Raw genomic sequence first — 20,801 nt, forward strand, 5'->3', positions numbered from 1 at the left:
AGGAAATCAGTCCTGAATATTTATTGGAAAAACTGATGCTGAAGCTGAAACTCCAATACTTTGGTCTCCTGACCTGAAGAACTGACTTATTGGCAAAGACCCTGATGCTGGGAAAGATTGAAGGCAGGAGGAGAAGGGGACGACAGAGGATGAGATGGTTGGATAGCATCACCGACTTGATGGACAAGAATTTGAGCAAGCTTCGGGAATTGGTGATGGACTGGGAAGTCTGGCATGGTGCAGTCCATGGGGTCACAAAGAGACACAACTGAGTGGCTGAACTGAACTGAGCTGAACCATAGACCCAGTCATCCCCCTTCTGGGCATATTATATCAAGTGAAAAAAAGTGATTATCTTGAAGTGATAGCCACACTCCCAACTCCTAGAAAACTACTGAAACAGACTCAACAAGGAATAGAAAATCTGAATAGGACTGTAATGAGCAAAGAGATTGAATTAGCAATTTTTAAAGTTTCTGCAAAGAAAAGTCTAAGACCTGATAGTGATTATGGCTTCAACTCTTAAGTCTACCAGGGATTTAAAAAAGAAGTAAGATCAAGTTGTCTTTGGCAGCACATATACTAAAATTGGAATAATACAAAGAAGATTATCATGGTCCCTGCAATAGGATGGCATGCCAATTTGTTAAGTGCTCTATATTTTTCACGAGGGAGGGGACATATGTGTACTTATGGTTGATTCATGTTGATGTATGGCATAAACTAACACAATATTTTAAAGCAGTTATACCCAATTAAACATTTAAAAAGAATTAAGGCCAATTCCTTCAAAGTCTTAAGAAGAAAATAATTGTAGAAAGAGGAGAAAACATTTTTAACTCAATCTATGAGGCCCACATTACTCTGATACCCAAATCAGGCAAAGGTATCACAAGATCTTTAAATTACAGACCAAAACTTTTCATGTAAAAGTACACAAAGTTCTCAACAAAATAGTAAGAAGTCAAATCCCACAATGTAGCAAAAAGGATTATACATCATGACCAAATAAGATTATCTGAAAGACTCAAGGTTGAGTGAATATATAAGTATCAATCACTGTATAGCATCTTATTAATAAAATAAATACTCCCCAAATTCAGTGCCATTCTTCTCAATACTGTAGTAGTATTTCCTGCAGAAATTGACAAATTAACCCTATCACTCACATGTTAAGCCTACAATTTACAGGTGAAGAAAACCTCCCAGAATAAATAAAATCATCTTGAAGAATAAGAACAAACTAAGAGAACTAAAAATCCCTGATTTCAAAACCTCTGCAAAAGGTACAATAATAAAGATAGTGTTTTACTGGCATTAAAAAAAAAAAAAAATAGACATATCAGTCTATGGAATAGAACTGAAAGTCCAGAAATAAACTCATACATCTATAGTTAGCTGATTTTCAATAACATTGCTGAGACAATTCAATGGGGAAAGAATAGTTTTTTCAACAAATAGTGCTACACCAACTGTATATCCATATATAAAGGAAAGAAGTTACGCTTATATTTCACAACAAATAAAAAGCAACTCAATGTGGATCAAAGCCTTTACATTTGTAAGTAAAAGAACTCCCAGATGTTCAAACTAGATTTAGAAAACTTAGAGGAACCAGAGATCAAATTGCCAACATCCAATGGATCATGGAAAAAGCAAGAGAATTCCAGAAAAAAAAAGAATATACTTCTGCTTCATTGACTATGCTAAATCCTTTGACTGTGTGGATCACAGCAAACTATGAAAAATTCTTAAGGAGATGGGAATAACAGACCACCATGACTGTCTCCTGAAAAATCTGTGTGCAGGTCAAGAAGCAACAGTTAGAACTGACATGGACCAATAGATTGCCAGGAGAAATATCAGTAACCTCAGATATGCTGCATTTTGTCACCTTGGTTATTTAACTTATATGCAGAGTACATCATGCGGACTGCAGGGCTGGATGAAGCACAAGCTGTAATCTCAACTGCCAGGAGAAATAACAATAACCTCAGATACACAGATGACACCACCCTTATGGCAGAAAGCAAAGAGGAACTGAAGGGCCTCCTGATGAAAGTGAAAGAGGAGTTGATAAAAGCTGACTTAAAACTCAACATTCAAAAAGTTAAGATCATGGCATCTGGTCCCATCACTTCCTGGCAAATAAATGGGGAAACAATGGAAACGGTGATAGAATTTATTTTCTTGGGCCCAAAATCACTGTAGATGGTGACTCCAGACATGAAATTAAAAGACTCTTGCTCCTTGGATGAAATGCTATGACCAACCTAGACAGCCTATTAAAAAGCAGAGACATTTACTTTACCAAAAAATGTCTGTATATTTAAAGCTGTGGTTTTTCCAGTAGTCATGTATGGACGTGAGAGTTGGACCATTAAGAAAGTTGAGCACCAAAGAATTGATGCTTCTGAACTGTGGAGTTGGAGAGGGCTCTCGAGAATCGCTTGGACATGAAAGAGATCAAACCAGTCAATCCTGAAGTAAGTCAGTCCTGAATATTCATTGGAAGGACTGATGATGAAGCTCCAATACTTTGGCCACCTGACGCAATGAACTGACTCATTGAAAAAGACCCTGATGCTGAAAAAGATTGAAAACAGAAGGAGAAGGGGACAACAGATGATGAGATGGTTGGATGGCATCACTGACTCAATGGACATGAGTTTGAGCAAGTCTGGGAGTTGGTGATGGACAGGAAAGCCTAGCATGTTGCAGTCCATGGGGTTGCAAAGAGACACGACTGAGCAACTAAACTAAACTGAACTGACCAACATATAATCAAGATAATCCTATTATACCAAGCATGCACAATTAGGAAAGAAGAGTTTCTTCAATAAATGGTATTGTAAAAACTGTTTGTCCACCTGTAAAACAATGATACAGGAACTTTATTAACATTAAATTAAGAACAACAACAACAAAAAAAAATACAGCTCTCTATATATTAAATACTTAAAGAAGAGCTGAAGCTGCAAACTGCTAGAAGAAATTATAAGAAAAAATCCTTTTGTCATATCTTTTGTATGTAATCTCAGAAGTATATGCAGTGAAAACTAACATTGGCAAATCAAAGTGCATTGAACTAAAATTTTCAGCAGTGGCCACAGGACTGGAAAAAGTCAGCTTTCATTCCAATTGCAAAGAAGGGCAATGCCAAACACTTCAAATTACCATACAATTGTACTCATTTCATATACTAGCAAGGTTATGCTCAAAATCCTTCAAGGTAGACTTTAGCAGTACATTAACTGAGAACTTCTGTATGTATAACTTGGCTTCAAAGAGGCAGAGGGACCAGAGGTCAAAGTGCCAACATTCATTGGATAATGGAGAAAGCAAAGGGATTCCAGAAAAACATATACTTCTATTTCACTGACTACACTAAAGCTTTAACTGTGTGGATCACAACAAACCATGGGAAATTCTTAAAGAGATGGGAGTACCAGATCACCTTACCAGTCTCCTAAGATACCTGTATTTACCACTATCCTGGCAGAAAGTGAAAAGCAAAGGTCTCTTACTGAGGGTGAAAGAGGAAAGTGAAAAAGATAGCCTGAAACTCAACATTCAAAAACTAATATCATGACATCCAGTCCCATTACTTCATGGTGAATATTGATAGAAGGGTTTTAAAAGTGGAAACAGTGACAGATTGTGTTTTCTTGGGCTCCAAAATCACTGCAGCCATGAAATTAAAAGACACGCTCCTTGGAAGAAAAGCTATGACCAACCTATATAGCATATTAAAAAGCAGAGACATCACTTTGCTAATAAAGGTCCATATAGTCAAAGCTATGGTTTCTCCCATAGTCATGTATGGATGTAACAGTTGGTTCAAAAAGAAGGTCAAACACCAAAAATTGATGCTTTCCAATTGTGGTGACTCTTGAGAATCCCTTGAATAGCAAGGAGACCAAACCAGTCAATCCTAAAGGAAATCAACCCTGAATATTCATTGGAAGGACTATTGCTGAAGCTGAAGGTCCAATACTTTGTCTACCTGATGCGACGAGCTGACTCATTGGAAAACAACCCTGAGGCTGGGAAAGATTGAAGGCAAAAGAAGGAGGTGGCAGAAGATGAGATGGTTAGTTAACATTACTCAATGGATATGAAATTGAGTGAACTCTGAGAGATAGTAGAGGACAGAGGAAACTGGTGTCCCTGGGGTCCCAAAGAATCAGACACAGCTTAGCAACTTAACAACAACAACAAAATTTCTGTATAGCAAAAAAAATGAAAAAAAATTAACAAAGAAACAACCTATGTGATGGGGAAATATTTGCACATATATGTATATATACATATTTATATACACATAATTAAGTTTCTTTCTTTCTTAAGACTCAACAGTAGTCGATTGCATATTATGGCAAAATGGATAAAACTGGATATCATTATGCCAAGTGAAATAAGTCAGATACAGAGAGACAAATACTGTTTATTTTCACCTAGATGTGGAATATATAAAAGTCAGACTCAGAAGCAGAGAGTAGGATGTTTCTTACCAGGGTCTAGAGGGTGAAGACAATGGGGAAAATATTGGTCAAAGGGCAAAAAAAAAAAGTCAGTAATAGGAAAATATTGGCAAGCCAAGTGTCTCTTTAGGAGTTCATATCCAAAATAAATAAGCAACAACAATAGACAGGAAAACAAACAGTCTGATTTAAAAATGGACATGCAACCTAAATAGATATTTATATCTAAAATAAATGTATTTTAGCAAAATATATTTAGTGACATATAGAAAAGTTTTAGATACACAGGAGGAAATTCTGAAGATATGATGTACTACATCATGATGACTGTCATTAACTGCATTTCATTGTACACATGAAGTTGGCTGAATAGACCTTAACTGTTCTCACAAAAAAAAGGTATTATGAAAACTGATGGATATTTTAAGTAGCTTGAATGTTGTAAACATTTACAATGTATATGTATGTAAAAACATCACATTGTATACCTTAAGTGTATTCAATTTTTGCCTATACCACAATAAAACTGGGGAAAAGAAAGGTAATCTTATTAAAGAAAATGAATTTGCAATTATATCTTTCAATAAATAAAACATCAGCTATAAGATGTTTCCTGGGTAAATTCTATCAAACATAAAAAAAAAAAAAAAAAATACCAAAGGAACACCATCTCTTCCTGAAAAAGAAGAGGAGGGTACACTGCCCAACTCATTGTGCATCCATTATTATCTGAATAACCAAATGAGCAAAGATATTACAAGAAACGTAAAGTACAGATCAATAACCCTCATAAGTATGAATGCAAAATTATTCACCAATCATTAGCCAAGTATATTTAGTAACATACAGAAAAGAAACTACATCATGACAAGTAGGGTTTATTCCAGAATTTCAAACTTGTTCAATCATCCAAGGAGACTGAGATGGACGCATATGCTCTCTTGGTACTATGTACCCAGATAACGAACATGAACATAGTGTATACCACGGGGAACTGTACCTAAGGCACTGTGCTGAGCTGAATGGGGGGAGCCCAAAAAGGAGGAGGTGGATGTATTCACAAGGCTGGTTCACTATGCAGTGCAGTGGAAGCCAACACAGAGCAGAGGAAAGCAACCATACTCCAATGAAATCAACTAAACAAGAAAACAGCCAGTGCGAACTATCATATCAGCAACGTACAGGAAAAGCACATGATCGTCTCTGAACACAGAAAACGCATCCGACACACTCAGAGTTACTCATGCCATTTCCACCTATTTGTGGACTCTTCTTCACGCACTCAGTCGCCCTCTCGTGTCTGACTCTGTGTGACTCTATGGACTACAGCCCGCCAGGGTCCTCTGTCCACGGAATTCTCCAGGCAAGAGTACTGGAGGGGGTTGCCGTTTCCACTCCAGGGCATCTTCCCTACTCAGGGATCAAACTTGCATCTCTTGCGACTCTTGCATTGGCAGGTGAATCCTTTACCTGCTGACCCATGTATTTGATAGCTATTCAATAAATCCATGTTGGTTAAATAAATTAAAATGCTCAATAAGGCCACAACAATGGGAGGAAAATAAACAACTTTAAAGCCATAATACTGATTTTAGAGTATAAAATCAAAGTATAAAACGAACCCACAGGAGCCAAAGGAGAGAGATTTTTTTTTTTGAAGGAAGATGACTAAGAGTAGGGAGTTGCTGATGTCCTTACTTATGAGAACTGAGGAAAACATACCTGAAAATTAGGAAATCCATACTGGTCCTAAATATATATATATATATATATATATATATATATATATATATATATATATATTTTTTTTTTTTTTTTCTTTTCCCCTCCCTCCTCAGAGGAAGAGATGGAAAGATTTAATACCTGATAGCTTTTATTCAATGTGAGGAAGCAAAATATACCTAGAGGCAATAGGAAAATAAACATTGAAATAATTTTAAATATGTTAAATATTTTAGAATCTACAAACATAATAGGGGGGAAATCATTTCATGATTAAAAGCAGGCCATTTTAGAAAGTTCTGTAAAATTTTCTGGCAATGGCTCACAGCTCAAAAAAATATATAGTGATATAACATCTGATCTAATGTGTTTATTTTTGTAAAGAAAGACTTAAAAAATAGAAAGTGTGTACAGCACCTTGATATCTAGAAAAAGCAGTTTAAGAAAAATATTTTTAGTTCCAGTTCTTCAAAAGAGAAAAATGATTAATTGTATACACATTAGTTTTAAGATTGAAACAAAAGCAGTGTACATTGTAAATAATACATTTGGAGGGGAGAGAGATATTTCATTTGTTAATCCATTATCTTTCATGTCTGAATGGCCATTCATTGAAAAATTAAATAATTTTTAATATTTAAATTAATAAATTTATTTAATTAAATGAAACTGATTCTATAACAAATGAATTTTGCAGGACATATATCTCTAGTAAAACTGAAGACACCAGTGAATTATATGGAGTCAGTATTCAATTTAATTAAACAACAGAGAATTTCATAATCTTTAAGTAAATTTAGTTATTTTGCAATAAAAATACATGAGAAAAAGCTATGTATCTGCATGATAATACTAAGAAAACTAAATTCAGACTTAAAAATGAATGAATAAAATGACTCTTCATGTATATTACTATATACATTCATATAAACTCGGAAAGAATTTTGTTTTCATTCAATGAAAAATCAAAGAAAGCTCTTGTCTTATCTACTCTGTTGAAACTTATCCTTTGCCTGATTATAATGGTGATGGACTATTTAACACCATTCTTACAACTCAACCACGTTCTAGCCTTAGCCTGGCAGCATTCATAATGAAGGATAATTAAGATAATGTTGGACTATACCACCAACAGGACAACCCACAGCTTTGTTATCATACTTAATCAATGCATCAGCTAGGGAATAGAGACCGTATAATGTCACATAACTGATTCAGGAATTCTTCATGTAGCTGTGATAAATCATCCTCTTTCTAAAGCATTACCTTGTTAGTTAGCAGCTAAAACGGTCCCTATGTTAACATCTCACACTCAGTTCTGTAGCCTTTCATTTCATTGACTTCAGTTTGTTTCTTTGTTTGTTTAATTTTAATTGGAGACTAATTACTTTACAATATTGTAGTGGTTTTTCCACATATTGACATGAATCAGCCATGGGTGTACATGTGTCCCCCATCCTGACTTCAGTTATGACTGAGCAAAGGACTATGGATTCAGACCCCAAAGGCTTAAGGTAATAACTTTTCCAGACCTTATAACTAATTGCCTTGCGCCAATTCATTACAATACACCACTCAACTTTTATAATAAATATTTATTCAACTGAACACAATGAACAGTGTTTTCATGCTGGCCAGTAATTTAAAGCTATAAAGTTAGACCAGTGTGGTTCTACATATTTCTTTGAGGCTCCTATAATAGCATAAATTCTTAATCAAATCAATATCACAGACATCTAGCGACATTTGACTCTTTAAGTTTTGACAGTCCATATTCCAGATCAAAAAAGTACAGATTTTAGTCTACTTTTATTTGGAATATCTGTATATTGATTATATATGACAACCCCAGCTATGTTTACAAGTAAGCTTAGAAATGATATAAAACTGTTAAGCAATGGTATAAAACTGCTTACAGGTAAGCTTAGAAATGGTATAAAACTGTTAAACAGGCCATTTAGATAAGACAAAACACAACAACAAAATATGACTTGTTTCAAATGTTACCTCATTCTGATTTCATCTCAGTCATATAGAGTAACAATGTTTGGAGTTGCCCCGATGTTCAGCAATAGGAATATTGTTGGAAAAAGAAAGTCCAATTTCCTTTGCTAGTACTAATACCAAGGTCAAATAACTTCCTTAAACCTTCTAAAGTAATACACGCCAAACACCACTGGTTTAAATCAGCACAGGTATATTTCTTGCTTTTGCTACCTGCCCAACAGGCTCGCCTAGGATTTTATCCCCTAATTTTGCTTTTCTAAGAAAACAATAAAATTAGATTACTTATAATATTGATAATTTTAACCAGTGGTACATGAGGTTTTTTTTTTTTTTTTTTTTCAATGTAGCAATAAAGTTTCCATCATCTTACAAACTTTCCCTTGCTCTCTTCTCCCAGGCTATAACCATTTCCTTAGAATACATGTAGGTTGGGAATAAAATGAAATGGACCTATTTACCACTCATCTGCCATTAATTTCCTGCCACTGGAGAGCGGTCATTTATAAAGCTACAGTTTTCTAAATCATCAGCACTACTCTTCCTGGAGTTGCCAAAAGCAGCCTTTGAATTCAAAGACCATCTAGTAAAATCTTGCTTAGCTCAAAATAAGCCTAAGGATGTTCCACCAAGCATACAGTCAGCGAGCTAAATCATTTACTATAATCCACAACAAAGATGCTATTAGATAGAAAAGCAACTGACTTGGAAATGGTTTCTTATGAGCAAGAGCAGCAGTGAGGGCGCTGGGATGTGTTAACAGTGAACCAGCAAGGTAGGGGTGAATAAGTGAAGATGCAGGCACGCCTGTTCACATAACCGACGCGGTGAGGGCACTGGGATGTGTTACAGTGAACCAGCGATGCTCACTTTCAAAGCACAAAAATTGGAATATTGCCTGAAAATACTATCATTATCTAAAAACAACTTATGTGCTACTTCACTAGCAATAAGAATTATTGATATTATTGAAAATGACAGCACACATAGTAACTTATGTACTGAAATGCCTGAGCATGAAGCTTTCTCGCTTGTGTGGCCTTGCCATAAAATTGATGCAAAACTGATTTTCATAGTTGACAGGTTATTATAAAGAAAGAAAGGTACATTTCCATTTTCAGCAAGTGTAGCGTATGAAAATCATGATACACCTTGGTGGTACAAATAATGCATATCATGTGATTGATAAAATAAACACTATTTAAATAAATACATAAATCAGTGTTGTTATTTGTGAGTCCAGGAGAAACAGAAAATCTGACAAGTTTTCTTATACACAATAACATAAAAGACTGACTTTTGGAGAGGCAATATAAAACAGTGACGAAGAGGCAGATTTGGAATCAGAAAGCCTATGTTTGAAGTCAGAGGCTTTCTACTAATTAGGAAACAAATTCATGTAAGTTACCTCTTCCAGCCTCAGAGTCTTCATCTGATAAATGGGATATTACTATCTTGTTCACCATAAATGAATGTTAAGTAAAATATATTTCATAAGATAAATAGAAAACCAGCACAATGCTTGATGAAAATTTAATGGTATTTTTAATAGAAGAGTATGAATAAATGATCACTCAAATAGCAATCAATAAGCCTAGGTTTATGCCAATTAGAGCACTGATTCAATGTCTTTTTTACTTACCTCCAAATCTTTTGTTTTCATTATCTATTAGCTATGAGAGGAGAGGAGGTGGATAAGCACATTCATTCATGTGTGCATTCATCCTTTCATTCATTCATTCATTCTCTTACTGAGCACTTCCTATGAGCTAATCACAGGGCACAATGGATGCAAAGATGAGTAAGTCAGTGTCTCTCATCCAGATATTTACTGTCTAGTGGGGGAGGCAGAAGAGCAAATAGAGCAAGTGCCATGTAGCAGGGGTCACCACTTTAAAAGAGTACAGCTGAACACAGAGAGGCGATAAAGTAAAGCTGCCAGAAAAGTCAGAGCTTGCTAAACCTGTAAATATTATGTACATTCCATCTTGAAAAGTAATTTTTTACCATAATTTAAGAAGAAGTTGAACTACTTTCCAGAAGGAAGAACAGATGCAAAGTCAAGGATGAAAAAAATGACACAGTTGAATTAGAAGGTCAAAAGATAGTGAATTCAGTGACACAGTTGGGGAAGTGGGCAAGTTCAGTGTAGTCTGGAGGTTTTATGTCTTACTATTACTTGTTTCTGGAGAAGGGAAAGGCAACCCACTGCAATACTCTTACCTGGAGAATTCCATGGACAGAAGAGCCTGGTGGGATACAGTCCTTCGGGTCACAAAGAGTTGGACACAACTGAGTGTCTAACACACTGTGGGTCTTATTTAAGTAGGCAATGTGCAAAGCTTTATCACAATTTCTGGATATGAGCTTCAAACTGAAGTTTGTATAGCTTAGCAAAGTCCTGCATGAAATGTGTGGATGTGAAATATATCACAGCTAAGTTCTGGGTGTGAGACTTCAAACAGGAAGGGATTACAGAGGGTGATAGTGCTCTCAACTCTGTCAATCTTTTGGAAAGACTCCAAGGCTTGAACAAATATTGAGTCAATAAGTAAAATGGACATTTGCAAAATGCTTGAAAGAGGAACAGTAGTAAGAAAGACAGGCACAATTAAGGGGGCTAAATTATCTCAAAATCCACTAACAGGTGAATGACATGAGACATCCAGGTCACACCATAGACCAGGAAGACAGACTATAAGAAAGAGGTTCACCTTTAAAGCGATGACTTGATTACCAGTAACTGTGGCCAGAATGTGAACATCAAGAAAAATTATAAACACACAGATCTGCTTTTCAAAATTAACTCTGAAATTTCTTGTAAACCACAGACTTTTATCTTTTTCCCTCAAACAGGTAACTCAAACCTGAAGTATTTTACTTTATCTCAAAAAAGTACTATATTTAAAATGAGGTAGGTAGGTAAAATATTTGTATTATTAAGCTCCCCATTCTACTAGAAATGCATGAGGGTTGACATTGTAAATCTTTCTGAATAAGCTTTTATTTAAAATGTAGACTGTCACTTTTTCTTTATTCATTTCATCATCTACAAATCAAAATCAAGACAGATTCTGCTCATTGTCTGAGATCCCAATTACTACTCATTCTCTCATTCGAAGGGAACATGATTGTGATACTTAGCTATCTTTGGTATTATCATGCAGGAGGGAAGGTGAATTATTCTGAGATGATCCTTAGAAAGGATGAAAATTTATAATACACATCTCATAACATTCTGAGAATCCCAACACATTAGGACTGGGTATTTTTTAACCTTAGAGAAAGGAGGTTGTGCTTCTGATATGCAAAAAACAGTCTCTTCTTTGAAGCATGTGATGATTACTGCAGCCTCATGCTGACTAAACAACTCACCGGAAAACCATAATATTCCACATTTTAAATCCCATGTGTCATTGATAACAATCATACACTAGGTTTCAGGTAAATGAAGGCTATTGTTCAACATAAAAGTACTATTCCTTCTTCTTTCTCTAATACTATACTAATAATACCTCCTAATGAAGTCATCAGTGTATTTTTATCTTATCACTAAATAAATTAAAAACTACCTGTAATTTCTTATTTTGCATGACTTTTCCTTTTAAAAACCCTAAAACCCTAAGCAATATATTTTATTAAAAGTAAAATTTTATTTATTAAAAATGCATAAAAATTTATTTATTTAAAAATAAATGAAATTTATTGATATTCTCCTCTGCTGGCAATACCAAATTCCTGGGGAAGAGATTTGTGTCATAGAATGCCTTGCTAGAATTAGTCCTATGGGAACATATGTGCCTATTGTTGATATTTTAGGAATGTAACCAAAAATACTATTAATATTATCAATATTGGGAGAAAGTTTGGGGTCAGGAGAGTGGCAAAGCTAAACAAAATCTCCACACACACATGTGCATACATGCTCACATTTATTTCTGCAACCATGAATCATCTTCCTATAGTATTTTATATTTTAGCCCAATCTCTAATTCAGTTTGGGGTCATATTGTACTTTGACTTAGCTTTTTTTTTTTTTTAATTATTAAACTTGAATCAAATAACATGTCTATTTTTACTCACCATAGCATCAGTTCTTATGCACTTTTCCTTCATTTCAATTACTCACAATCCCTCTGTGCTACAAGGTAAGTCCAGATGAGTTTTCCACATGTTGCTAGATTCCATTTCTTATTCCTTATCCAAGGATATCAAGACATCACATTAACAATTTTTTAATCTCTCTGTTTCACTATTGATTTTACTTATTGCATCCAAGAGCATGAAAACCCACTGCTATGTTTACAATATTTAAAGAGCCAGGAGACAGCAGCAAAGGCAAGACTTCTCCTGACATCTCTATCCTCTTCAACTTCCCCGTTTCCCTATTTACAATCACAATAATCCCCAGAAGTATTTTTTTTTAACTCACTTGTTTCAATTTTTCTTCTCATCCTATTTTGACCTTTTGCAATGGTCTTCACAATACTAAACCCAATAGTCAAATGTCAGTTCTCTCCTTACTGAACTATTAGCAACATTATTCTTTCTCAGAGATGTTCTTTGGTCTTCCTCCTAGATTTCAGGCTGCTTTGTTTATTGTATTTTTTCATCAATTCTTATAGCCTGAGGCCTTTATTTTTTTTCTCCCCCCCCCCATTTATTTTTATTAGTTGGAGGCTAATTACTTTACAATATTGTAGTGGTTTTTGTCAAACATTGACATAACAAGATGGATGAAACTGGAGCCCATTATACAGAGTGAAGTAAGCCAGAAAGATAAAGACCAATACAGTATACTAACACATATATATGGAATTTAGAAAGATGGTTAGGATAACCCTATATGCAAAACAGAAAAAGAGACACAGATGTATAGCCTGAAGCCTTTAAATTTGAGATTATCCAGGCCGCAGTACTCAAAGATCTCTTTTCTTCATCATGGTTGGCTTGGTAATCTCTTCCTGGGTCATGCCTTAAATCACTAAGTGAAAAATGAATGTTTGTACATTTTTATCCCCAGTGTAGATTTCTCTTAGGTGCTGATTCCACAACATCCACAGAGTGAAAAAATACTCCTTATGGTTTAGATAAGAGGAGGACTAAAAATTAATCACTGGACATGATAAAAAGATTTGTGTTATTTTAGTGCACACGTGGATTTGAAATCCTGTTAAGAATAGAATCAATAGCAAAAAAAAAAAGGAAGAAAAAATTCGAGATAGAAAATACTGATAAATAGTTCAGTGCTTCTTTCTTTCTTTCTTTCTTTTTCTTTTTTTTTTTTTTTTAATTAAGAGGAGTAGAGAAAAAGAGTAATACCTGCATGAGGGGGCTTTATATTGAGAAATATTTCAAGTCGACAGACCCAGTGCATATGTAAAATTGCCATATATCTTGACTTAATTTGGAAAATTTATAGACTTTAGAGAACACCTGAGGTCAAACATAGAAGATATAAGTGTGTGTGTGTGTGTGTGTGTGTGTGTATGTGTGTGTGTGTGTATGTGTGTGTGTGTGTGTGTGTGTGTGTGTGCATGCATGTTAAGTCACTTCAGTCATGTCAGACTCTTTGCAACCCTATGGACTGTAGCACACCAGGCTCCTCTGTCCATGGCATTCCCCAGGCAAGAATACTGGAGTGGGTTGCCATGCTCTCCTCAAGGGGATCTTCCTGATCTAGGGAGATATCGGGCTTCCCAGGTTTATCTAGTGGTAAAGAACCTGACTGCAAATACAGGAGTCATAAGAGATGTGGGTTTGACCCCTGGAAATATTTCAAGGACCAATGCTGAAGCTGAAGTGACAGCCTTTTTGTCACTTGATGCAAAGAGCTGACTCATTGGAAAAGGTTCTAATGCTGGAAAAGATTGAAGGCAAAAGGATAAGGGGTCGGCAGAGATTTGAATTGTTTTACCAAAAATAATGGCAGATACATAATATTTTGTCTCATCATTTTCATTTATTCAATTAAATTAAAGCTGCTAAGCAAGGATATACCGAACAGCATAAAATTGTTTTTTTCTGGAAATCATTTCTTGTCAATGGTTGTGAAGATATATATCTATCTATCTATATTCAAATGACTATTCAGGGTTGATTTCCTTTAGGACTGACTGGTTTGATCTTTCAATCCAAGGAACTCTCAAGAGTCTTCTCCAATACCATAATTCAAAAAGCACCAGTTCTTCAGCTCTCAACCTACTTTATGGTCCAACTCTTGCATTTGTACATGACTACTGGAAAAACCATTATTTTGACTATATTGACATTTGTCGGCAAAGTGATGTCTTTTTTTTTTTTTTTTTTTTTTAACACTACCTAGATTTGTCACAGCTTTTCTTCCAAGGAGCAAGTGTGTTTTATTTCATGGCTGTAGCCAATGCCCACAGTGATCTCGGAGCTCAAGAAAATAAAATCTAGTTCCACTTTTTCCCCTTCTACTTGTCATGAAGTGATCAGACTGGATGCTGTGATCTTAGTGTTGCTTTTTTTTTTAATTGAGTTAAAAGTCAGCTTTTTCACTCCCCCCTTCACCCTCATCGAGATTCTTTAGTTACACTTCACTTTCTCCCATTTTTAGAGTATCAGCTGCATATCTGAGGTTGTTGATATTTCTCCCAGCAGTCTTGATTCCAGCTTGTGATTCATTCAGGCCAGCATGTCTCATAATGTACTCTGCATATAAGTTAAACAAACAGGGTCAAAATATACAGCCTTGTTGTACTGCTTTCCCAATTTAGAACCAGTCAGTTGTTCCATGTAAGGTTCTAACTGTTTCTCCTTACCCCATGCTGTTTTCTCAGGAGACAGGTACAGTGGTCTGATATTCACATCTCTATAAATTTCCCACAGCTTCTTGTGATCCACACAGTAGCATAGTCAATGAAGCAGAGTTGATTTTTTTTTGGGGGGGGCGGTGGGGTGGGGTGGGATTCATCTGCTTTCTCTCTGGCCCAATAGATATTGGCAATTTGATCCCTGATTCCTCTGCCTTTTCTAAACCCAACTTGTACATCTCTAAGTTCTCAATTCACATAGTGCTAAAACTAGCTTGAAGGATTTTGAGCATAACCTTATTAGAAAGCAAAACGAGTACAGTTTTTTGATAGATGAACATTCTTTGGCACTGCCCTTCTTTGAGATTGGAGTGAAAACTGAATTTTCCAGTCCTGTGGTCACTGTTGAGTTTTTCAAATTTGCTTACATATTGAGTGTAACACTTTAACAGCATCATATTTTATGAGTTTAAATATCTCTCATGGAATTCCATCACTAACTTTGTTTGCAATAATACTTCCTAAGGCCCATTTGACTTCACAATCTAGGATGTTTGGCTCTAGGTGATTGACCACACCAATATGGTTATCCTAGTCATTGAGGCTTTTTTGTATAGTTCTTCTGTGTATTCTTGCCACCTCTTCTTAATCTCTGCTTTTCTTAGGTCCTTACTGTTTCTTTCTTTATAATGCCAATCCTTGCATGAAATGTTCTTTTGATTTCTCCAGTTTTCTTGAGGAGAGTTCTAGTCTTTGTAATTCTATTATTTTCCTTCATGTCTTCACTTAAGAACGTTCATAGCTCAGCTGGTAAAGAATCGCCTGCAATGCAAGAGACCCCAGTTCGATCCCTGGGTTGTGAAGATCCCCTGGAGAAGGGAAAGGCTACCCACTCCAGTATTCTAGCCTGGAGAATTCCATGCACTGAGTAGGCCATGGGGTCGCAAAGAGTCAGACACGACTGAGCGACTTTCAGTTTCACTTTCTTACCTCTCTTTGCTGTTCTCTGGATCTCAGCATTCAGTTGTGTATATCTTCCCTCTTCTCCCTTGCTTTTCTCTTCTCTCCTTCCCTCAGATATTTGTAAAGCCTCCTCAGGTAGCCACTTTGCCTTCTTGCATTTATTTTTCTTTGAGATGGTTTTGGTCACTGCCTCCTGTACAGATTTATGAATCTCTGTTTACAGTTCTTAAGCCACTCTGTCTACCATATCTAATCCCTTAAATCTATTCATCCACCTTTACTGTATAATCATAAGTCTTTAATTTAACTCATATCTGAATAACATAGTGATTTTCCCTAGTTTATTCAATTCAAGCCTCAATTTTGAAATAAGGAGCTCATGATCTGATCCAGTCAGTTCTAGGTCTTGTTTTTACTAACTGTATAGAGCTTCTCCATTTTCAGCTACAAAGAAAATAATCAATTCAATATTAACCATCTGATGATATCCATGTTTAGAGTTGTCTCTTATGCTGTTGGAAGAAGGCGTTTGCTATGACAAGAATGTTCTCTTGAGAAAACTCTGTTAGCATTTGCCTTACTTCATTTTGTGCTCCAAGGTCAAACTTGCCTGTTATTCCAAGTATCTCTTGACTGCCCGCTTTTGCATCCCAACTCCCTATGATGAAAATGACTTTTTTTTTTAAGTGTTAGTTCTAGAAGGGTTTGTGTAAGTCTACATAAAACTGTTCAACTTCAGCTTCTCCAAACTTAGTGATTTGGCATAGGCTTGTATTGCTATGATATTGAATGGTTTACTTTGGAAATGAACCACAGAGATCATTCTGCCATTTTTGAGATTGCATTCAAATACTGCACTTCAGACTGTTCTGTTGACTATGAAGGCTACTCCATGTCTTCTAATGGATTCTTGCCCACAGTAGTAGATATAGTGGTCATGTGAATTAAATTCACCCATTCCTGTCCATTTTAGCTCACTGATTCCTAAGATGTCAATGTTCACTCTTGCCATCTTCTGCTTGACCATGTCCAGTTTACCTTAGTTCATGGACCTCACATTTTAGGTTCTCATGCAATATTGTTCTTTACAGCGTTGGGCTTTACTTTCACCACCAGACACATCCACAACTGAGTATCATTTCCGCTTTGGCCCAGCCACTTCATTCTTTCTGGGGCTAATAATAATTGCCCTGGTAGCATATCAGACACCATCAGACCTGGGGAGCTCATTTCCAGTGTTGTATCTTTTGGCCTTTTCATATTGTTCATGGGGTTCTCACAGCAATAAAACTGGAGTGTTTTGTCTTTCCTTCCTGCAGTGGACCACGTTTTCTCAGAACTTTTCACTATGACCCATCCATCTTGAGTGGCCATGCATGACATGGTATGGCTCATAGTTCACTGAGTTATGGAAGCCCCTTCTCCACACTTTCAATTTTTGCAAATGCTTCTTTTACATCTTTATTTAAAAGTTGTAATTATTATAAAATAGGAACATATGTATTTTTAGAAACAGAATGTAATGTAGCAAATCATGAAAGACATAAAATTCAGACTTTAAAGGGACAACAAGGAAAAGAGTGTATATGAAATAATCCAATTAGCAGAGGCCACTTCTATTCTCTAACTGCCTTTATAGTCACAATGACCAATTGTACAATTTATCACATTTGATAAATTACTCTCACATATATAATCTTAATTGATCTTTCAAAAAATTCAATGAGTAGATTTTAATCTCTATTTTGCAAATAACACTTTCAGTCTTCCTTTTAGTTACAGAATTAGTATTTTTAGGATCAAATTCAATTATTTTAATCTCAGGGCTCTTTTTGCTAATATTACTGATGTTTAAACTTGGTCCTTATCTGGATTAGAAAATTTCAAAGTTCTGTTAATAAGAAGCTATCATGGTTTTCTTTCTTTTTTTCTTCTTTGGATTATATGCTATATCAGATTCTGTGTTTCTAAAAATTCAAAAGTACTCAGGAGCAATTACATAAAATGTGGGTTTAAAATAGGGCAAATGATACACATTAAAGGGAAAACAGACATGAAGGTTTTGTTCTACAAATAATCCAGCAATTTGTGCTAAGATAATCAAGATTTAATGTACCCTAAACTTGTTTCAAGATAAATGTCACATTTAGGAGATGAAACATACTTTTATTTTGAGCTAGTCATTAGAAATAATATCTAAACAACAAACAAAACAAAAATACAAACCCAATCATCAGGAGACAGGATTACCAACTCACTCAGCCTTGCCCATCAGAGGAAAAACAAGCAAACAATCAAAAACTCAGCACAAATCTCACCCTATATGAAGCTTACACAAATAACTGGACCAACCCTTAGGAGAGCAGAAACCAAAGTAAGAAAAAATTCAAACTTGAAGCCTTGGAAAAGGAGAACTCAAAAACAATTGGTCAAAAGAAAAAAAAAGGCAGAGAAATACTACACAAATGAAGTAACAAACTATAAAAACAAAAGTCTGAATAAACGAAGAGTAAACAAGCAAACTACCTGAAAAATTATTCATAAAAATGATAGTAAAGATGATCAAAAACCTTGAAAACAAAATGGAGAAAATGAAAGAATCAATTAACAAAGACATAGAATAAATAAAGAATAAGCATAGACAAATAATATAATTACTGAAATTGAAAATACTCTAGAAGGAATCAATAGCAGAATATCTGAAGCAGAAGAATGAACCAGTGAGCTGGAAGATAAAATGGTGGAAATAACTTCTGAAGAGCAGAATAATGTAAAAAGAAGGAACAGAACTGAGAATAGTCTCAGAGACTTCTGTGACAATGTCAAATTCAAGGTTTAGGGGTCCTAGAAGAAGAAGAGAAAATTAAAGGGTATGAGAAAATTTTTGAAGAGATTATAGTTGAAAATTTCCCCAACAAGGAAAAAGAAATGGTCAATCAAATCCAAGAGGTCCAAAGAGTCCCATACAGGATAAATCCAAGGAGAAACATGCCAGGACACATACTAATCAAACTAACAAAAACTAAACACAAAGAAAGAAAATAAAAGCAGCAAGAGAGAAGCAACAAGTAACACACAAGGGAAACCAAATACACTTAACAGCTGATCTTTTAGCAGAAACTCTGCAGGCCACAAGGGAATGGCAGGATATATTTAAAGTACTGAAAGGGAAAAATCTACAACCAGGATTGCAGTACCAGAAGAAATCTCATTCAAAACTTATGGAGAAAGAGAAAGCTTTTCAGACAAGCAAAAGTTAAGAGAATTCAATACCACCAAACCAGTTTTACAACAAATGTTAAAGGTAATTATCTAGTGAAGAAATACAAGTGAAGAAAAAAAAAGATCTACAAAATCAACCCCAATTAAGAAAATGACAACAGGAAAATATATATCAATAATTACTTTAAATGTAAATGAATTAAATGCTCCAATCAAAAGACAAAGACTGACTGAATGGATACAAAAAAAGACTGTATATATATATATATATATATATATATATATATATATATAGTCTGCAAGAAACCCAACTTAGACCCAAAAACACGTATAGACTGAAAGTGAGAGGATGGAAAAATATATTCTATGCAAATCTGAAGGAAAAGAAAGCTGGAGTAGCAATCCTCATATCAGACAAAATAGACCTTAAAATAAAGAAGATTACAAGAGATAAGGAAGGACACTACATAATGATCAAAGGATCAATCCAAGAGGAAGACATAACAATTGTAAATATCTATGCACCCAAATAGGAGCACCTTAATATCTAAGACAAACACTAACAGACATAGAAGAAGAAATTGATGGTAACACAAAAATAGTAGGAGAGTTTAACACTACACTCACACCAAAGGACAGATCGTCAAAACAGAAAATGATTAATGACGGCTGAGTAATATTCCATGGTGCATATGTACCACTGCTTCCTTATCCATTCATCTGCTGAAATGAAACACAATCCTTAAATGATACATTAGATGAGATGGATCTCATTGATATCTTTGGACATTCCATTCAAACACAGAAGAATAAACTTTTTCCTCAAATGCACATGGAACATTCTCCAGGATAGACCACATCTTGAATCACAAATCAAACCTCAATGAACTTAATGAAATTTAATGAATTTCAATGAAAATTGAAATCATATCAAGCATCCTCTCTGACTACAATGCTATGAGACTAGATATCAATGACAAGGAAAAAAAAAAAAAACACAACTGTAAGAAACACAAACACATGGAGATTAAACAACATGTTTCTAAATAGCTAACAGGTCACTGAAAAATATCAAATGGGAAATAAAAACTTTCTAAAAACAAATGACAATGAAAACATGACAAATCAAAACCTGTGGGATGCAGCAAAAGTAGTTCTAAGTGGTAAGTTTATAGAAATACAATCCTACCTCAAGAAACAAGAAAAATGTTGAATAGACAACCTAACTTTACACCTAAAACAACTGGAAAAAGAAGAACAAAACCCCCCAAAATTAGTAGAATGAAAGAAATAAAAAAGATCCATTCAGAGATAAATGAAAAAGAAATGAAAGAACCAACAGTAAAGATTAATAAAACTTAAAGCTGATTTTTTGAAAAGATAAACAAAATTTATAAACCTTTAGCCTGACTCAATAAGGAAAAAAGAGAGAAGAATCAAATCAACAAAATTAAAAATGAAAAAGGAGAGGTTGCAACAGACAATGCAGAAATAAAAATGATTATAAGAGACTATTATGAACAACTATATGGCAATAAAATATATAACCTGGAAGAAATAGACAGATTCTTAGAAAAGTTCAATCTTCCAATACTGAAACAGGAAGAAATAGAAATTATGAACAACC

At 35.0% G+C, this 20,801-nt stretch overlaps 1 non-coding gene across 1 annotated transcript; it reads left to right on the forward strand.

Moving 5' to 3' along the window:
* The first annotated feature begins 560 nt into the window (after positions 1-560).
* On the forward strand, positions 561-665 carry LOC122447674. Its single transcript, XR_006271334.1, has one exon. It is a non-coding gene; the product is annotated as a U6 spliceosomal RNA (small nuclear RNA).
* Positions 666-20,801: the final 20,136 nt, after the last annotated feature.

Source organism: Cervus canadensis, chromosome 9, assembly GCF_019320065.1.
Source record: "Cervus canadensis isolate Bull #8, Minnesota chromosome 9, ASM1932006v1, whole genome shotgun sequence".
NCBI classification, from domain to species: Eukaryota; Metazoa; Chordata; class Mammalia; order Artiodactyla; family Cervidae; genus Cervus; species Cervus canadensis.